The sequence below is a fragment of the Mustela nivalis genome (genome assembly GCF_964662115.1).
Source record: "Mustela nivalis genome assembly, chromosome: 4".
NCBI classification, from domain to species: domain Eukaryota; kingdom Metazoa; phylum Chordata; class Mammalia; order Carnivora; family Mustelidae; genus Mustela; species Mustela nivalis.
In genome coordinates this window covers 164,070,467-164,090,007 of record NC_139023.1, presented here as the reverse complement: position 1 = coordinate 164,090,007, position 19,541 = coordinate 164,070,467, and positions in this window count along the sequence as shown.

Below are 19,541 nucleotides of genomic sequence, written 5' to 3'. Positions count from 1 at the left end.
AATGGTGGACTCAAATGACTAGTATCCCTATTACTCCTGTCCAGATTATGTCATAAGCTGTAACCCTTACCCCCCACCCTTCCTGCAAGACTAACTGCTTTCTCCTTTGTCCCTTTCCTACTGGCAGGAGCCAGCTGCCTACCTGAGGCCTTCACCCCTTGAAGTTCACCTCTCTTCCCCTTCCTCTTCCTCCTCCTTACAACCTGCTCATGAAAGAAAGGAACAGAGAGGCAGGTACTTGCTCGTGGCTACTTCCTTCCCTCCCATATGTTGGACCAAGACCCCTCCCTAGCATCTGGTACTGCCTGGACGTCGAGGGAGTGGGAGATGAGGCATGCCAGTGAAAGCTGTCAGAGCTTTCCTGTTTTGGTTTTGTCTGCTTAGCATAACATGTAAGACTGAGTTCTGGTGGCAGGGACCTAGTCCTTGGGGCTATAGCACTAGCGAGGGGAGGTCAACTGCTCTGGGCTTGGCTAAGAGCAACTCCTGCTCCAGAGATATGGTGCCAAGGGCTTATTAATTTTGATACTAATTTGCTTTGCAGACCAAAACCTGGTATCAAAAGATGGGAAGGCAAAGACTGGAAGCAGTGTTGTGACCATGGGGTCCAGCCCCAATCTATGAAGAAAAAACAAAGTGTATAAATCTGAGTAAGTATATATTTACACACCTTTTTAAATAGGTTTTTATCAAAGATTTAATCAATGGGTAATATGCTCCTCACGGCTGGGAAGCATCAGTTGCCATATATTAAAAACAAAAAACAGAGGTGTCTGGGTGGCTTCCTACATAAGTGTACCTTCTTTTCAGGTCATGATCCCAGGGTCCTGGGATGGAGCCCCACATCAGGCTCTCTGCTCAGTGGGAAACCTGCTTCTCCTTTTCCCTCTGCCCTGCTTATAGTTCCTCTTCCTGTCTCTCTGTCTGTCAAAAAAATAAAATATTAAAAAAAAGAAAGAAACAAAATGTTTTTAAAAGGTCTTTTTTTAAAAAATTTTCTAGGGGTGCCTGGATGACTCAGTTGTTTAAGCACATGTTTGCCTTTGGCTGAGGTCATGATTCCAGTGTACAGGGATCCAGCCCTGCATGGGACTACTTGCACCCCAAGGAGCTTGCTTCTTCCTCTCCCTTTGCACGTGATTCCCCCTGCTTGTGCGCATCCTCTCTCTCTGTCTCTCTCTCTCTCTCGCTGACAATAAACAAAATAAAATCTTTTACTAAATAAATAAATAAATGAATAAATAAATTTCTAAACCTACTTTCAGTTTAGGTCCCTTAACAAAAATTGCTACTGCTTCATTTAAAAAAAAAAAAAAAGATAATTTAGAAAGATGCTTCCAGAGTTAAAAAGCTGTTTTGTTTCTTTGTCGGGATTAAATATAGAAGTGCTTTAAAAAGTAAAAGAAAAAATATGCTATATTAACACTAATCACACTATAACTTTGGTGGTTATATCAAGATAATGAAAAGTGATTTAAAGCAAATTTCATTATCAGACATAAAGATCAAGTCAAAATTACAGAAGAGTAAAAGGATGAATTCATCAGGGAGTATAATAATTCTTGACTTTTAATACTTAATAACAGATTTGGGGATATATAGGGAAAAACTAAGAACAAAAATCATAACTTCCACCTTAGAAGAGAAATGGAAAAAAATTTTAACACCTTTATTTTAAGATTATATAGACAAATGGTCATAAAATTGGTAAGATATGTAAGACTTGAACAAAATTATCAACTAACTAGATATGCTTGATATTACAGAAGACTCCCAACTACCGCAGACTACATATATCTTAAGCCATGATTTTCTTTGCAAAGGTCAACATTGATAATGTTCTAGTCATACCTCCGTGTACCAGGAATGAAGTAGCATATTTCTTGAAAGACACAGCTATCAAAGCTCCATTGAGAAACCGTAAAGATGGAGAAGGGATTTGCAAATTATATATCTGATAATGGACATCTACTCTGATTATTAAAAAATGAATAAAAATAAAAAACCTTACTAATAACCAAACAGAGTATCCAATTTTACATGTGAAGAAAATTATTGAAGAGACATGTCACCAAAAGGATATGGATGGCTTGTAAGCACATGACAAATTTCTCAACATTTAGACATTAAAGAAATACAAATTAAAATCATAATGAGACATGCTTACATATCTATTATAGTAGCTAAAATTATAAAGGCTAATTGTACTTCGTCTGAGCTAGATTGAGAAGGAACAAAAAATCTAAACCGTTGTTGGCATATATCATGATACAACCACTTTGGAAAATAGTTTGAAAATTTTTTTAAATGCAAAATATGTTGCAGTTACACAAATAGCCATTTTACTTCTAGGCATTTAGCCAAGAGAAACAAACCCTATGTTCATACAAGGACTTGTATATGAATTTCATAGCAGCTTTATTTTTAAGAATTGAAAACAGTGGAAATGTTCATCAATGTCCATCAATAGAGCAAAGACAAATTATGATCTATTCATTAAAGAGATTACTATTCAACATCAAAATGAACTATTTACAATTGGAGATTCTCAAAGTAATGATGCTGAGAAAAGAAAAGTCAGGCAATGAATAGTATATACTGTGTGATTCCATGACTATAAAAAATCTAGAAAATACAAATTTATATATAGTCACAGTCATCAAATATATTGGTGTGATTTTAGTGCCTTCTTCTGTGCTCCCATAGCTTCCTACACTTGGATCTCTGAGCATTTGTTACACCATGTGAAAATATGAACTCTTTTCCTTTATTCTGTCTTACTAGAATAAGAATCCTTGAGATTTTATGGACATTTGAACTCTCAGTTATTAGCAGAAATTCTATCACACAGTAAGTTTCCAAATATAAAAGCCAGAGTTTTACAATGACTTCTAAGCTTTTACATGATCTAGCCACTCATTTAACCTCTGTGACCTCTTTCCATGCTACTCTTCCGTCACTCACAGTGGCCTCCTTGCTATTCCTCAGATATGCCAGGCACGATCCAACCTTATGGTCTTCAAGATAGCCAATTCCTTTGTCTGGAGTGACCTTATTGCTGATAGTTCTGGGCAAATTCATCACCTTTCCATACCTTTGTTCAATTGTCAGCTTCATTGTAACAACCCTGATCTTCCTTTTAAAAATTTTAACTCCCCATCCCCTGCCTAGCAACCTTGATTTTTCTCACCCTGATCGAATTTTTCTTTTTCCCCATTGTACTCATCATTTTTGAATGCACTATGCAATTTTTATTAAGGTTTATAGCTTTTAATTGTCTCACCCATTAAAATAAAAGCTCTACAAAGCCAAGTATTTCATTTACCAGTGTAGTCTGAAGTAATATCTGCCATATAATAGGTTTAATAGACAATTGGTAAATTTCAGAATAAATTAATGTTGAGAGTATACTGAATTTCATAAGTCATTTCAATATTTTTTTCCAAAAAATAAACTATGTAAAACATACTTTAAATTTACTTTCAAAATATTTTATAGCATATAATGAACAATATACATAAGCCTTAAAGAAACAATTATATAAATAACCATTTCATACCTACTTAAAAATTACATAATACCACACTCCTAGATCTTCTCTGAATGCTCTAAAATAACCCTTCAAAGGAAATACATTTTTAAAAATAACAGATTTTTTGGCAAATAATTTAATAAAATAAAAGTTTCATTCATCTATGTAGATCATAATAAATATTTTTAATAAGCATGAAAGTATAACTCTGAAGTGTGCTAAAATGAAACCACCTGCTAAGGGTGAGAGAACAAAAATAAACATCATTTTTCCAAATAAGAGGAATTTATTACCTTTGAATCAAACCATGTGGATTTGTTCAAACTGGCAATACAGGAATATGGAAACACAAACCATAGAAAGTCATATTTTAGATTTCTAAAAGACTTCAAAGTGAAGAGTATACATTTTTTAAATGCTACATAATGCTACATAATGACAAGATAACAGGTTGTGACAAATAGCATTTAAAAAGCTCGACTCATAATGGAACGGAAGGTGTCATTTCCCTATAATTTTATATATGTCATTAATTTACTATATCTGGATACAACATATTACCAAACAGATGTTCATCAAAGACTAAATCATTTTTAATGGAACATAATATTTTGAACCTACATCTATTAATCATTTTTTCGATCTAACATTTATAGTCTCGCTAAACAATTTATCAGTTGTCAACAAAATTAAAAAAAAATAGGATAAAAAGTCGTGTTTGGAAAAGTAGACGTTTTTCAAATTTGCATTTAAATGAAAATATTTGCTGATATTTTAAAAACTTTAAATGTAATTATATATATATATATATATGACCTATCAGATGATATAAAATTTTTGGAGAAAATATGGCATATTTTTTTGATCTTGGTTGAAGGTATTAATAAAGAGCAACTGTTTGTATTATTTGTATTGTGATATCTTAGTTAATAAACATGAATAACTGGTATAAAATATGTTTTTTTTTAATTTTATTTATTTATTTGACAGAGATCACAGAAATGCAGAGAGGCAGGCAGAGTGAGAGGAATGGAAGCAGGCTCCCTGCTGAGAAGAGAGCCCACTGTGGGACTCAATCCCAGGAACCTGGAATCATGACCTGAGCCGAAGGCAGAGATTTTAACCCGCTGGGCCACCAAGGCGCTCTAAAATATGTTTTTTTTTATATATATATAGAATTATAGTTCTTGCCAAAATATGGAACTAGCTGGAACTGAATGCCTCCTTCAAAGTCAGCTCTGGAGAAATTATGCAAGTGTAATATAGAACTATTTCAGATATTAACCAAAAACAAAGAAATGATGATAAATTCCTTAAAAGACTCAAAGTTGCTCTTGACTGGTATGTTTCAAGCTCTATTCCTGGTTTGAGGACAGTTTTTAACAGGCCTGTCACTGTAGAAATCAGCTGGATGTTTAGAGGCTATCAGAACTGTGCAAAAACCTTGAAGGTGTAAAGACTTGAAGATTCTTTAGAGAGATTAGCTCCCTAAGGCATTATTCCTCCACACATTTTCCTCCAAACAATTAAGGCTGATGGATGAGGGGCACCTGAGTGGCTCTCTCATCACGTGTGTGGTGGGTTAAGCCTCTGCCTTCATCTCAAGTCATGGTCTCTGGGTCCTGGGATCCAGCCCCACATCGGGCTCTGCTCAAAAGGAAGCCTGCTTCCCTCCCTGCTTGCCTGCCTCTCTGCTCACTTGTAATCTCTCTCTCTCTCTGTGTCCAATAAATAAATAAAATCTTTTAAAAAAGGCTGGTGGATGATACATTATGAAAACTGCTCCCTCCAAATGATGCTTCTTCATAAGGATTTAAGAATTTAAAATTGTAAGAATTTAAAATTGAAACTTGATCGTAGGATTTATCTTACAGAATAACATCAAGTGAAGGCAGTTATTATTAGTTTTGAAGTATTTGTGATTCTGAATTCTTGGCCTCATTAGTAAATTTATTTTTAAATTCTCCCATGGAGTGTTGATTTGCCTTCAGTCTTTCATTGATGTACATCATTGGGTCAAATGAGATGTGTGTGCCCAGAACTATATATAATCTTCTTTGTATTTCACTGGAGATGGCATTTCTGAGTTTTGTTCAATTGAATTTGGACAGATGTTTTAATAGTCACTTCTAGAGTTGGCCCTGGAGAATATCTTCCTTTTTTTTCTCTTCCCGATTCTCTGAAAAACCCTGACTAATTCACATTATCACAGTGATATCACAATTCAAGTTTTTCCAAACTTTATAGCTGCAAAATAGAAGGAAGCTACTCAGAATGTAATGCTATTGTGAATGATTGAGAAAGAAAACATTATTATAATTAAGCTACCAGGTTTCAATGTATTTTATTGTTGCTTAGAAAATCCTAGTATACCCAGACTTTACAGAGATTTGATGATCCTAAGAGGAGCTGAACTCTTGCACCAAAATAACTATGCACATAAAAAGTACAATTACGTACCTAAAAAAGGTGATGTGGTTAACTTTATATGGCAATCCAAGTGTTATTGGAACAGGAATTAAAAAAATAGTTTGGGGCACCTATTTGGCTCAGTGGATTAAGCCACTGCCTTCAGCTCAGGTCATGATCTCAGGGTCCTGGGATCAAGTCCTGCATCAGGCTCTCTGCTCAGCAGGGAGTCTGCTTCTCTCTCTCTCTCTCTCTCTCTCTCTGCCTGCCCTCCGTCTACTTGTGATCTCTCTCTGTCAAATAAATAAAATCTTAAAAAAAAAAGAATGACTGTACTTTTAAAAAATAGCTTAAAAGGGGCACCTGGGTGGCTCAGTGGGTTAAGCCGCTGCCTTGGGTGCAGGTTATGATCTAGGGTCCTGGGATCAAGCCCCACTTCGGGCTTTCTGCTCTGCCGGTAGCCTGCTTCCCTTCCTCTCTCTCTGCCCGCCTCTCTGCCTACTTGTGATCTCTCACTGTCAAATAAATAAGTAAAATATTTTAAAAAATAGGTTAAGTGTATATGATAAAATAATGATATATATATATATATATACAAATAAATTATATATATATATATATATATATACAAAGAAAAGAAAGATACTATACTGTGAATATAAATTAAGTGAAAATTGTTGAAATAAAGAATACAATAAATGGAGACTAAGATGAATATAGCTGTAAAATGAATAAATGAGTTGGGAAAAACAAATAAACAAACAAATTAATGACTTCTGCCCAAATTCAGAAGAAGAGAAAAAAAAATAAAGAAAATATTTAAATATGTACTGAGATAAATTTTGGAGAATTAAAGAAAGATGAAAGATACCAGACTTAAAATGATGCCAAACATGAGAAATCAGAAACAAAACAAAACAAAAACCACACACGCAAAAAAACCACTCATATATATTATGGTGAGTTTTAAGAATATCAAAAACAGAGAAGAGCATAAATGATGCCCAAGAGAAGAACAGATCACCTAAAATGTACAAGAATAATACTGACAGCAGAATTCTCAATAGTAATAGCATATAAAGGAGACAGCTGGGTGTTTGTATAGATGGAAAAGATATTTGAAACTAGATATTATACATCAAGCCAAATTATTGATTAAATGTGAGAGCACAGTAAAAATACAATGAAGCATTTTAGGTCTTAGAACATTTATCACACAGAGACACACATTTTAGAAAACTTCCTTGGAGGACAGCTCAATTTAGATAGAGAAAACAGAATTATGTACTCAAAGGCACATTTTGAAGGAAGGATTGAATATAGTCTGCACTGCAAATATTCTTTAATCCTTATGTTCTGAATTTCCTAAATTTAAGAAGAATTTGTTTAAATATTTAATATTTAAATAAACCCTAGGAGACTTTTTCTTGGATTCTGGAAAATCAGTCCATTTGGATACAAATCTTTTTGTCACTGATGGAAATTTTGATAGCCCTTAACTGTGGAATGCCTAATGTATTGTTACAGCAATTGTGATTTGCCAATACATGGGTGATGTGTGTGTTGTGTGTGTTTGTTTTTATTTTAGATGGTTTTACTCTTCTATGAGATTTTTAAGTAGACATAATTTTAATAAATTATGATTTGTTGAAATTTATCTGAGGTTATATATAATAAAATGAAATTTGTGTGAACTAAAGAAGTGCGTCTCCATTTTATTTTTGTTTTAAGGGTAGACTGGTCTTTAAAAATTGTCCAAAGAAGTACATTATATTCATTATTAAATTTGATAATATACAATAAAGTATTTATGGTCATATGGAACCATATCAAATTCAACTATTAATTCGTATTAATAATTACCATAAGAGCAAAAAGGGATATTTTTCAAAATGAAAATTAGTGTATTTTTCAGAATATGATATAGTGTTATTCACTGAACAGAGGGAACAAATGTCAAAGTTTAACACAGTTTACAGAATGTAAACTGACCAAATTTCACAGTTTTAAGTAAAATGATAGCACTTTATATCCTTGAAAAGTGGTAAGTGACCCAAAACATTGCTTAGAAAAACAAATTTAACACTACACTAGTCTGAGATGGTTAAGTGATGGTACAACTTGCCATTGTGTATCATCAAATGGTATATATTTTCTTTTGGTCTTGTCATTATATTTTATTTTAGCCATTCTGATAAGTGTGTAGTGATATCTCAGTGTCATTTTAATTGCATTTCCTTGATGTCTAATTATGTCAAAATATATTATTTTGATGTTTAATGTTCTGAGCTGCTTTCTCAGTTCAATACCATGAAGCCACTTAGGAAAAATACAGTTGCAGATGCACTCATCGACCAACTCTTATTTAGAAATAAGAAGAAACATTACTACCCATTCCAACAAAAAATAGATTTGTTATGCAGTAGGGATTTTATAAATTACCTGACACAACTTATATAGTAAGATGAAATGGGACAGGCGGCTTCTTGCAGCTATATACAACATCATTTTAATTTCAATTTTCAGTATAATTTTTCCAAGGTATACACAGAATATATATTTAATGTAAATTGTGAACATTTTAAACTCTGTATATGGAAATTAATCAATTTTAAGTTTATAACAATCAAAATTAACGGAAGTTTATTTTAAATTAGTTAGCTTTCTCTGCATTGCAAGACAGAATAATCAAGAATTGGTAAGAAAAAAATAATCTCTGTAAAATTACCGGAGGTGCATTATAAAGTGTTCGGTAACCGATCAAACTCACAATTTGGATTGAATAGCAAGTGATTTTTAAAATCTGGAACTCATTGTCAATTTTTTTTTCTTCATTGTGTCTTAATAAATTACTGTGTTCATTTGCATGGAAGTGAAGAAAAATGCATGACATTTCATCTCAACACTAACACTTTTAACTGGCAACTCTGAATGTACTTTAAAGCAGTGTAACAAAGTAAAGATCAATGATGTTTCATGAAATATTTGTTATAATTCTCAAGGAGATAGGGAGTTTGTGCAAAAATGCAAATCACTTTGCGACTAAACACACTGTTTATTTCAGCTAATTTTAAGAAAATATGCTAAGACTCTCTCAAAAAAGGAAGCAATGATTTAGGTTTTCCTTCAAACTCCTTATCTAATCCTGAACCAACAGCACATAGTTCAAAGAGCAACTAATTTGAGCAGCTCCAATTTACACATTTCCTAGCAATGCTTAATTTAGTGGAATTTCTGTCCAATTATTTTAATTTGATGTAGTGAAAGACATTCAAAAAGATCATCCTTAATTTATATAGATAGCCAAACTCTGCATTTTCTGAATGACGCCCAGGGAAGTATTTTCAAAAACAAACAAACAATGCCAGAACCACTATTAGGTCATATCTAGGAAGAAAGTGACTCAGAGCCTACATTACTCTCTCCCTGAAAGTATACTTTAGGCACTGAAACTACTACCTGAGTCTGTGCTATCAAATTCCTTAAGTTAGAAAGTTTTAAAACCAGTTTGTGTGGGAGCATTTGATTTACAGATAGAGACTTGTTTGTTTATACATTTTCATACATGATTTTTAGGGTGTAATAACTATGTTTTAAAATTCATGGTGGTTTTGAATACTGTTGGATAATTGTGCTAAAATGGTATATCCATTCCTCCTAGGAAACAGAAATTATAGAAAGGTAGTGTTTTTCAGATCTGACATCTTTGAGTCATTGCAGTTTCAGTATAAATGCAATAGGAAAAGTGACATTCATGTTTATGATATTTTCTATAAATAAATTAGAATGTACTGGAGGCCTGATATAAAGTGGGATGACTAAACTTCAGTAAGATCTTGTTTTTAATTCAAAATAAATTTTAAATTGAATTATGCCCCTCTAAGTTCAGAGACAATGAACATTAACCAACACAATTAATAAGTTCTATTTCTTGAAATTTCGGGAACATTGAGAGTCTCACCTACTGGATGAACAACAGCTAAAATTTTTGGTCATGGATTCTTGCTAAAATATTACTTTCCCAAAGAAAATTAATGTTATGAATTTTCATTGATTGTTATTGATCATGAAGAATATAACAACCATGATAAAAAGAGTAGGAAAAACATGATATCTCATCTGTAAGGGCATGTGGAAAGTAGGAAATGCTAATAAAAATAATTACCAGTATTTCCTAAGTTAACATAATATAACAGAACAAAAATATTTCATAACAATATTTTCTAGGCTCATTCTGATAACTCTTTTCTACATTCAAATTTCAAGGTTGAGGCATGTGATATATATTACACAAAAACCATCCCAAGGAATTCGTTTAAAAAAAAAAAACTCTTAATAAAGGACAAATCCAAAGGAATTTCTTTTCTAATTTAATTAATAAATTATAAATCGACTTACCTATTTCATCACAGTGTATCAGGCACCAATAATATTTTTTAATCATCATACCTGATGCAATAGTTACCATATTTCAGACATACTGATCACGAACAAGCAAATTAACCAGAGCACTGTAGCTTAAGATCTACCTGCATAAATATAGGACTACTTCAGACAATCTTTTCACCACAACATAGCAATGAATAGAAATCATACATGCTCTGTAATGGACATACAGATGAGATAGAAGGGGATGGGTGTTAATATATGCAGAATCTTTATTAATTACATTGTAAAACATAATATGGAAAAACAGAATACAATTTTAGAAATACCCAGGTCACCATCATTGTTTTATTTTTATATGTGTAGATAAGGAGTTTAGTAAACAATCCATGACTATTCAATTTCTTATATTTTGAAAATTTTAGCAAAAGTAACAAACCTAGCAACTAGAAAATTGTATCTATCTGCAAAATACAGCTTTGCCAGCATGGTAGAGGAAAAGCAAAACAAAATAAGTAAGAAAAGTTTAACATTTCACAAGAGTTTTGCTTTTATTATTTTATTTATTATTTTTTTTCATTTATTATTTACTTTTATTTTCTACTTTATTTTAATGAAAATGTCATGACCATAACATAAGAGCAGAATTAAACCAACATGAGAAATTATTTTTTCATAAGTTATAATAAACTAGCTTGGTGATTAATTCAAAAATTATATTACAAACTTCAGTGTTCTTGCAGTAAGTATCACTTCATAAACAAATGGGTCAGGAGTCATAAACTAATGATGATTCTAAATGTTATTTAGAGAGACATTCTGTTCTAATATATTTCGAATATTCTACACAAGGCAAAGTGGATCCAAGTAATCTGTAGGCAAAATAAGATTTTAGAGAAGTATATATTTCCAACAGTATTTATAAAATATTACCTTTATGTAAGGCATCATCCTGGACTTTGTGGAAAACACACAAAGGAGTAAGAAGTGGCCCTTCAAGAAACATATACAATATGAAGGTTTAACATGAAGCAGCATGTCTTCTCTAAGTAAAAAAACATTGTACCAACTGACTTTACTGAAACTTTATATTTATTGCTCTCATTTTAGGTCATAGTGTCCTTCTGCATGCAGGCTGCTATAACGGACATGATATAGACTTAATAGCTTATAAGGAACAGGAATTTATTTCTCACAGTTCTAGAACTGAGAAGTTCAAGATTAAGGAATGGGCAGATCCAGGGAGAGCCCACTTCCTCATAGATGGCTATCTTCTCACTGTAAATGTACACGATGAATGAAGCAAGAGGACTCTCTGGGGTCTCCTTTAAAAGGACTGTAATCCCACTTAAGACCTAATCACCTCCCAAAGGCCCCTATGTTTTAATACTATCACTTCCAGAGTTAGATTTCATAATATGATTTTGGGAGACATAAACATTCACACCATAGTATATATAAACAAAAAAAGACACAAAAACAACAAACAACAAAAATTATTTTAACTACCTATTATTTTCAACTACATAAAATTTTAATTTGTTTCTATATAATATTAAATAACTCATTTGAGTGATTCACTTATATCCAATGCATCTGAGTGCAATTAAATTTGCTTCCCCAACATATCCAGCAGCATATTTCTTCAGACTATCCCATTCCCCACCTTACAGGATTTACCACAATTAGAAGACAGGGGATAGAGGATAGATAGATAGATGTATACATAAACACACTTGTACATACACATATGCATATTTTTCATGTTAATGATCCTCATGCAAATAAAATTTAAGCTCAAGGAAACCTGTCTTGTGTGTTACTTAATATCCAGTTTTTAGTCAACATCCAAAAACAAATAATCAAATAAAAACATGGATAGAAGTCATGAACAAGTGTTTCCCCAAAGAACACATTCAAATGTTCAGTAGATACATGAAAAGATGTCCATCATCATGTATCATCAGGAAATTGCCAAGCAAAACTAGAAAGAGATACCACCTCACACCTGTCAGAATGGCTAAAATCAACACTACAAGAAACAAAAGGTGTTGGAGAGGATGTGAAAAAGTAACACTTGTGGGGGCTGCCTGGGTGGCTCAGTGGGTTAAGCCTCTGCCTTCAGCTCAGGTCATGATCTCAGGGTCCTGGGATCAAGTCCCACATCGGGCTCTCTGCCAGGCGTGGAGCCTGCTCCCTCCTCTCTCTCTCTCTACTTGTGATCTCTCTCTGTCAAATGAATAAAATCTTAAAAAAAAAGAAAAATAACAATTGTGAACTGTTGGTGGTAATGCAAACTGATACAGCCATATTTGAAAACAGTATGGAATTTCCATAAAATTTAAAAATAGAAGTCCTTTGTGATCCAACAATCCTGTTGGTGTGTATTTACCCAATGAATATAAGAAAACTTATTCAAAGGGATACTAGCACCCCTATGTTCATAGCAGCATTATTTATAAAGCTAAGATATGGAAAGAGCCCAAGTATCCATCAATTGATGAATGAATAAAGAATAAGTGGTATGTATATACAATGGAATATTATTCAGCCATAAAAAAGGACTGGAATCTTGCCATTTGCAATAACATGGATGGAAATAGAAAGTATAATGCTAAAAGTGAAATAAGTCAGTCAAAGAAAGACAAATACCTTTACTCGTATATGGAATAAAAGAAACAAAACAAGCAAAGGGGAAAATAATAAGACATAGAAAGAGAAACAAAGCAAGAAACAGACATTTCATTACGGAGAACAAACTGATGGTTACTTGAGGGGATCTGGAAGGAGTGATGGATTAAATAAGTGATGGGGGTTAATTAGGGCACTTGTCATGATGAGCACTGAGTGTTATATGTTATATTGTACACATGAAACTAATACAACCATATATGTTAACTAACTGGATTTCAAATGAAAACTTTTTTAAAATACCCAGTTTTTAGCTCACATTCTGGCTTACAAAAGGGATTTAGTCAGGAATTTGGAGATTAGTTAATGAACAAATAAAGGGGTGAACAGGCAGTTGTTAGATAAAATTACTATCCTTTCTGGCATGATCTTATACCTTTTATTTAGAATTACTTTTAGCACTTTAGACGCTTAGTATTTTATTTTGAGTCATTAAACAAAAATTTCCTCAAAGGACCTTAGACTCCATCCAATTTGAGCAACAGTGTGAGAGAGGAAATGGTGTCCAGGAGGAAAAAAAACAAAGATGAAACTACTTTAGTTTACTAGTGAATGCATAGTTCTTCTACAGAAGAAGCTCTAAATGGTCATGGCTCCAGCTTTATATGTGTTCAGTCATATGTTCAGAAGTAGGAAACACTATCAAAAAATATAAAGCATCTGAGATTATTTTCCCTTATTTGAAAGCTGGTGTATGAATCTGCCGTGGTTTCTTGGGTGCTGATAGAAGACGCAGACTCATGGTTTAGAAATAATATAGTTTATTATTTACAGCAATAGAGGTAGCCAGAATATTAACAGTATTTGTGTGTGTGTGTGTGTGCGTGTGTGTGTGTGTGTGTAGGGGTGGGAGTTATATATCAGTTCTGAGCCTCAGTTCCCACAAGAAGAATCAAAACAGAGGCAGATAATATTTGCAAACACAACAGGTTAAGTTAAAAAAAAAGATACTATTTCTGTCTTCCAAGTCTATTCAATACAACCATCTTCAAAGGATGGTCTAGAACAAATAATAGATGCAGAAATGTAAGCAACCAATTGAAAAGTGTCTCCCAAGAAACACACTTTGAGAGTCTTCATTTGACAAAAATACTATAGGATATTACATGGATCAGGTGCATTGAATACTGGAAGGTTAAAATTACAAGGGACCAAATATTTCTAAGCAGTTCTGGCATCCAGTAGAGTTCAAATAGGTTTTATAAGATTGAGGAAAGAAGCCATCAAAACCTGGGCCCAGGGGCACCTGGGTAGCTCAGTGGGTTAAGCCTCTGCCTTCGGCTCAGGCCATGATCTCAGGGTCCTGGGATCGAGCTCCGCATCAGGCTCTCTGTTCAGCAGGGAGCCTGCTTCCCCCTCTCTCTCTGCCTCTCTGCCTACTTGTGGTCTCTGTCTGTCAAATAAATAAATAAAATCTTAAAACAAAACAAAACAAAACAAAAAAACCTGGGCCCAATTTTCCCAAAAGTATGATTCTGATTCTAGTCTCTATGATGTTATCCCTTGAAGACAATGTCTCTAATTGAGTTGAATTATTTACTAAAGAGCATACCCCCCATTTGTTGTAGGATATGAACAATATGCAAGAGGCAAAATGCCACATGGAAGCCACCTGGTCTTCAGTGGAATATAGAATCAGTTCCTTTGGGATGAATTTGTTCCACATTTGACTTCCCACTTAAAGGAAAATAAGAATGCCTTCTAATAGATTTTAAATAGGAAATGACAACGGAAGCTTATACAAGATTATAAAATGGGAAATTTCATTTAGATAAGCAATAATTTCAAAGTCATCTTATTAATATTACAGACTCTTCACATAATCACAATTTTATTTTGGTATTATATGGTAATTTCAAATATAGTAAATATAAAGAATTTACCTCTGTAATTATAGCGAGTCTGGTCGTAGTTTAATGGCAACAAAACTTCAATTTAGGTGGCTTGGTTGGTTAGACGACTGCCTTCGGCTCAGGTCATGATCCCGGAGTTCCGAGATCGAGTCCCGCATCAGGATCCCAGCTACATGGGGAGTCTGCTTCTCTCTATGACCTTCTCCTCACTCATGTTCTCTCTCACTGTCTCTCTCGCAAATAAATAAATAAAATCTTTAAAAAAAAAAAAAGAAGTATGGTCTACCAATTATTAATACATTTGGAAATGGTGTGTCATCTTCACTCCACTTGTCTCACTAAAACAGTGAGCCAAAAAAAGTAGGTCCAAGCTGTTTACTATGGTCAAAATGGGTTGCTTTTGCACTTGGTAAGGAAGCAGTCATATTTTGGAAGAAGAAACTGAGGCTATTAATATTTTCAACTTATTTTCAGAAAATGAAAGAAAGGATAATCTAAGCTAAAGCCAAAATCTTGCACAAGGTGGCAGGAGAATGATCTTTTCCCAGATAAAGGGTTTTTCAACTTAGCCATGTTAGGAGGAAGAAGAGATGAGACATCGTGGACTTGACTAACGTTTGTACACTGTTCAAAAAGATTTCAAAATAATGTGTATTATTCTTCTTCTTTTAGTTGAGACAAAAACAAACAAACAAACAAAAAACCACTAATGAGCTTACTCTTAAAAGGAGGTAAAAAAGAAACTAGCAAAGATTGTTAGGTATTGTCCCCCTCCTTTTTTTTAAAATTATGTTATGTTAGTTACCATACAATACATCATTAGTTTTTGAAGTAGTGTTCCATGATTCATTGTTTGTGTAAAACACCCAGTGCCCCATGCAATATGTGCCCTCCTTAATACCCATCACCAGGCTCACCCATACCCACATCCTTCTCATCTTTAAAACCCTCAGTTTGTTTCTTGGAGTCCATAGTTTTTCATGTTTCATTTCCCCCTCCAATCCCCCCACTTCATTTTTCCTTTCCTTCTCCTAATGTCCTCCATGCTATTCCTTAGGTTCCACAAATAAGTGAAACCATATGATGATTGACTTTCTCTGCTTGACTTATTTCACTTAACACAATCTCCTCCAGTCCCATCTATGTTGATGCAAAAGTTGGGTATTCATCCTTTCTGATGGCTGAGTGATATTCCATTGTATCCATAGATCACATCTTCTTTATCCGTTTGTCTATTGAAGGGGATCTTGGCTCTTTCAAACAGAATGGCTATTGTGGACATTGCTGCTATGAACACTAGGGTGCATATGGCCCTTCTTTCCAGTAAAATAGAGCTAGCCTATGACCCAGCGATTGCACTACTGAGTATTAACCTCAAAGATACAGAAGTAGTGAAAGAATTAGGTATTGTTAAAGCACAAATGCAGGGGATAGAAGAGGGTACAGAAGAGGGAAGGGCAACCATATGGCAGAGTAGAATAAAGTAGTTGAGGAAGAAATTAGTCATATCCAGATATTGTAAGGCATGTGGGGTTGGCAGGGAGAGCATGAGAAATCATGAGAGCAGAGAGAGAAAATGGACCAGGCAGGAGAGGTTTATAACATTTTAACATCTAAGGTAAGCATATGCAAAGCAGAATAGGGAAAGAAATAAAAGTTTTTATAAGACTCAATACATAAGGAATAACGTGGAGGATACTGGGAGATGGAGAGAAGTGTGCTGGGGGAAATCGGAGGGAGAGACAAACCATGAGAGACTTTGGACTCTGAGAAACAAACTGAGGGTTTTGAAGAGGAGGGTGGCAGGTGGTTGGGTGAGCCCAGTGGTGGTTATTAAGGAGGGAATTTATTACATGAAGCACTGGGTGTGGTGCATAAACAATGAATTTTGGATCACTGAAAATAAATTAAAAGAAAAAAAAAAAGACTGACTACAGACATGGACCTCAGTGTAACACAGATATGGAACTCACTGTAATACCAGCCACTTCCCACCAACACACACAGACTATGATAATAACAAATAATAATGCAGTTAAGAAAATTGCCTGCCAAATAATTTTTCCTCTTTTTTATTTTTATGATTATTATTTTTATTTTATTTTTAAATTTTGTATTTAAATTCCAGTTAGTTAAAATAAGGTTAATATTAGTTTCCGTTGTACAATATAGTGATCAACACTACCATACAATGGCTTAAATAAAAAATAAAAAAAAAATTTTAAAGATTTTATTTTTAAAAACCTCTACACCCAAGGTGGATTTCAAACGTACAACCCCAAGATCAAGAGTTACATATTTTACTGACTGATCCAGCCAGGCACCCCAACAAATAAAAATTTTATAAAATTGTTGAGTTTGTGGGAGTCTCATTTGCTCAGTCAGTTAAGTGTCTGCCTTTGGCTCAGATCATGATCTCAAGAGTCCTGGGATCGAGCCCCATATTGCTCATGCTCTTTTTCTCTCTCTCTCTTCTCTCTGGCTTTTGCTCTTAAATAAATAAATAAAATATTTTTTTAAAAAACTGTTGAGTTTGTTTAACTAGTTTTAAACTAGTAGACAGAGATGAAGATAAAGTATGATGTCATGGCAGGGAAAATACAACTTACACGTTTTAAAAATAAAATGTGCAATGCAAGTTACATCACGTCTTTTATCACCACACTTGGACTTTCCCTACTGAGTTGTTGTAATGTAAGGACCTATTTTATATTTTTATATTTTAGCAAGAGGCTTTCATTGAGGTTAACCCTTAAACTGTCCTTGCTCCCCTTCCCCCAGGGGATTCACTTAAAAACAAGTCCTGGAAATCAGCTCCAGGTAGCAAAGCCCATATACAAGGGTGGGTCAGGCCAGGTGGAGACATCAATCAGCGGGGGGGGGGGGTTGCATACTGTCTCCCTAGATACTAAGGAGTATGCCCCACTCCTCCACCCTTTGGGAACCTTTTTGGCATCAATCCTAATCAAGGTGTAATAGGCTGGGTCAAATGTCTATACTAGGGTAAATTGTACCTCAATTGGTCACCTACCCTCACTGTGGAGTTTCCTGTGTGTGTTAAAATCTCATTGGTCACCTGTGCATCGCCAGGCCTGACCGCATGGCCTTTGTACTTAAAAGCTAGACTGTGAAACAGCGAAGGCTTGCCTTGTCTCGTAAGAGGTGTGGCCGCGAACGTTCGGTTAGATTCCTGATGCTTGGCATGAAATAAAGCTTTGCTTGTCCTTCGCTTTACATCAGTCTCGCTCCTTTAATCATAGACCCATTATTGGGGTATAACAGTATTAATTTTATAGTTATAAGTCCACAATGCATCCATCAATAATCCTACCCCTTAACATTCCCCTTTGGACAGACCCATGATCTAGAACAAGCCTTATTTTATAGTGCCTTGTAGGAGATTTTTGCTGCTGTCTAAATTGCCTACTTTCCTCTCACCATTACCACGGAAACTGGGTTCACTGAAACAAAGGGGTAGTGTAAGAAATTAACAACTTCCATAAATCTCTTTAAATAATAAAGTATAAGATAGTGATACCTTTTTTTTCTGCCACATAACCAATTTTTGCAAGAATAAGGTCATATAAGAGAATTTACAACACATGCTAGCATTATCCTACTGGACCCAGATCATTTGTATGTTTCTCTGTCTCTGAGAAATGTAGTTATTTACATGACTGAAACCTACACATTGTTTGATATGACTACTAATTATCACCTACATTATTTTAAAGCCTGTTAAGTCTTCTGAAATACATAGGTTTTGTAAACACTTATTAAGCATCTTGTATATATCAAACACTTTAAAAATCTCTGCTTTAAAAACAAAACAAAAAAACTCTACCTCAATGAAACTTTGAGTCTGAAAAAGATACAGGCAATATACAAGGCAACAGATAGAATAATTACATATTTGATTATATACTCTGAGGATGTCACATTAAATTGATATGAAAATGAGGAGAAGGATCTGAATTTCTTGTCAAAATTTTTTGCCTTAAAAAGAAATTGATATTTAGGGAAAGTTGTTACTGAAAGAGGTCCTGTGTCAACCAAAAATGTTAAACCATGATCTGATTAAATTTTCCAGTTGTGATCATTGCTTTGTTTAGCTGTCTTATATTAAGACTGAATTTAGTAATTCAGTCTCAGATTTCAGTAAGTCTTTTTTTAAAGATTTTAATTATTTATTAGAGAGAGAGAGAGTGGGCGGGGAGGGGCAGAGGGAGAGGAAGAACCAGACTCCTTGTTGAGCAGGCAGCTGATGCAGGACTGGATCCTAGTACCCTGGCATCATGACCTAAGCTGAAGGAAGACACTTAACCAACTGAGCTACCCAGGCACTCTAGACTGTAAACTTCTTAAAGGTAAAAACGTTTATTCTTCTAGTAGTTCCACAGACATTTCTAACATCCATAAGAAAGCATGCACTGATGTAAAATGCCAGCAAATCAAATTATTTAAAAAAGAAAGAAAGAAAGAAAAGATATATCTGGATAAAGAGAAAAAGAGAAAATCTAATAATACATTGAATTATTAGAGCAAAGAGTGGGGGAAGAGAAAATAAATATGAAATAGAGATTTCCACTAAAAGAAAAAAATTGAATAAGGCAGGAGATTTAGAAAATTATTATGACAGACTAAAAAAAAACAAAATAGGAATTTTTAGA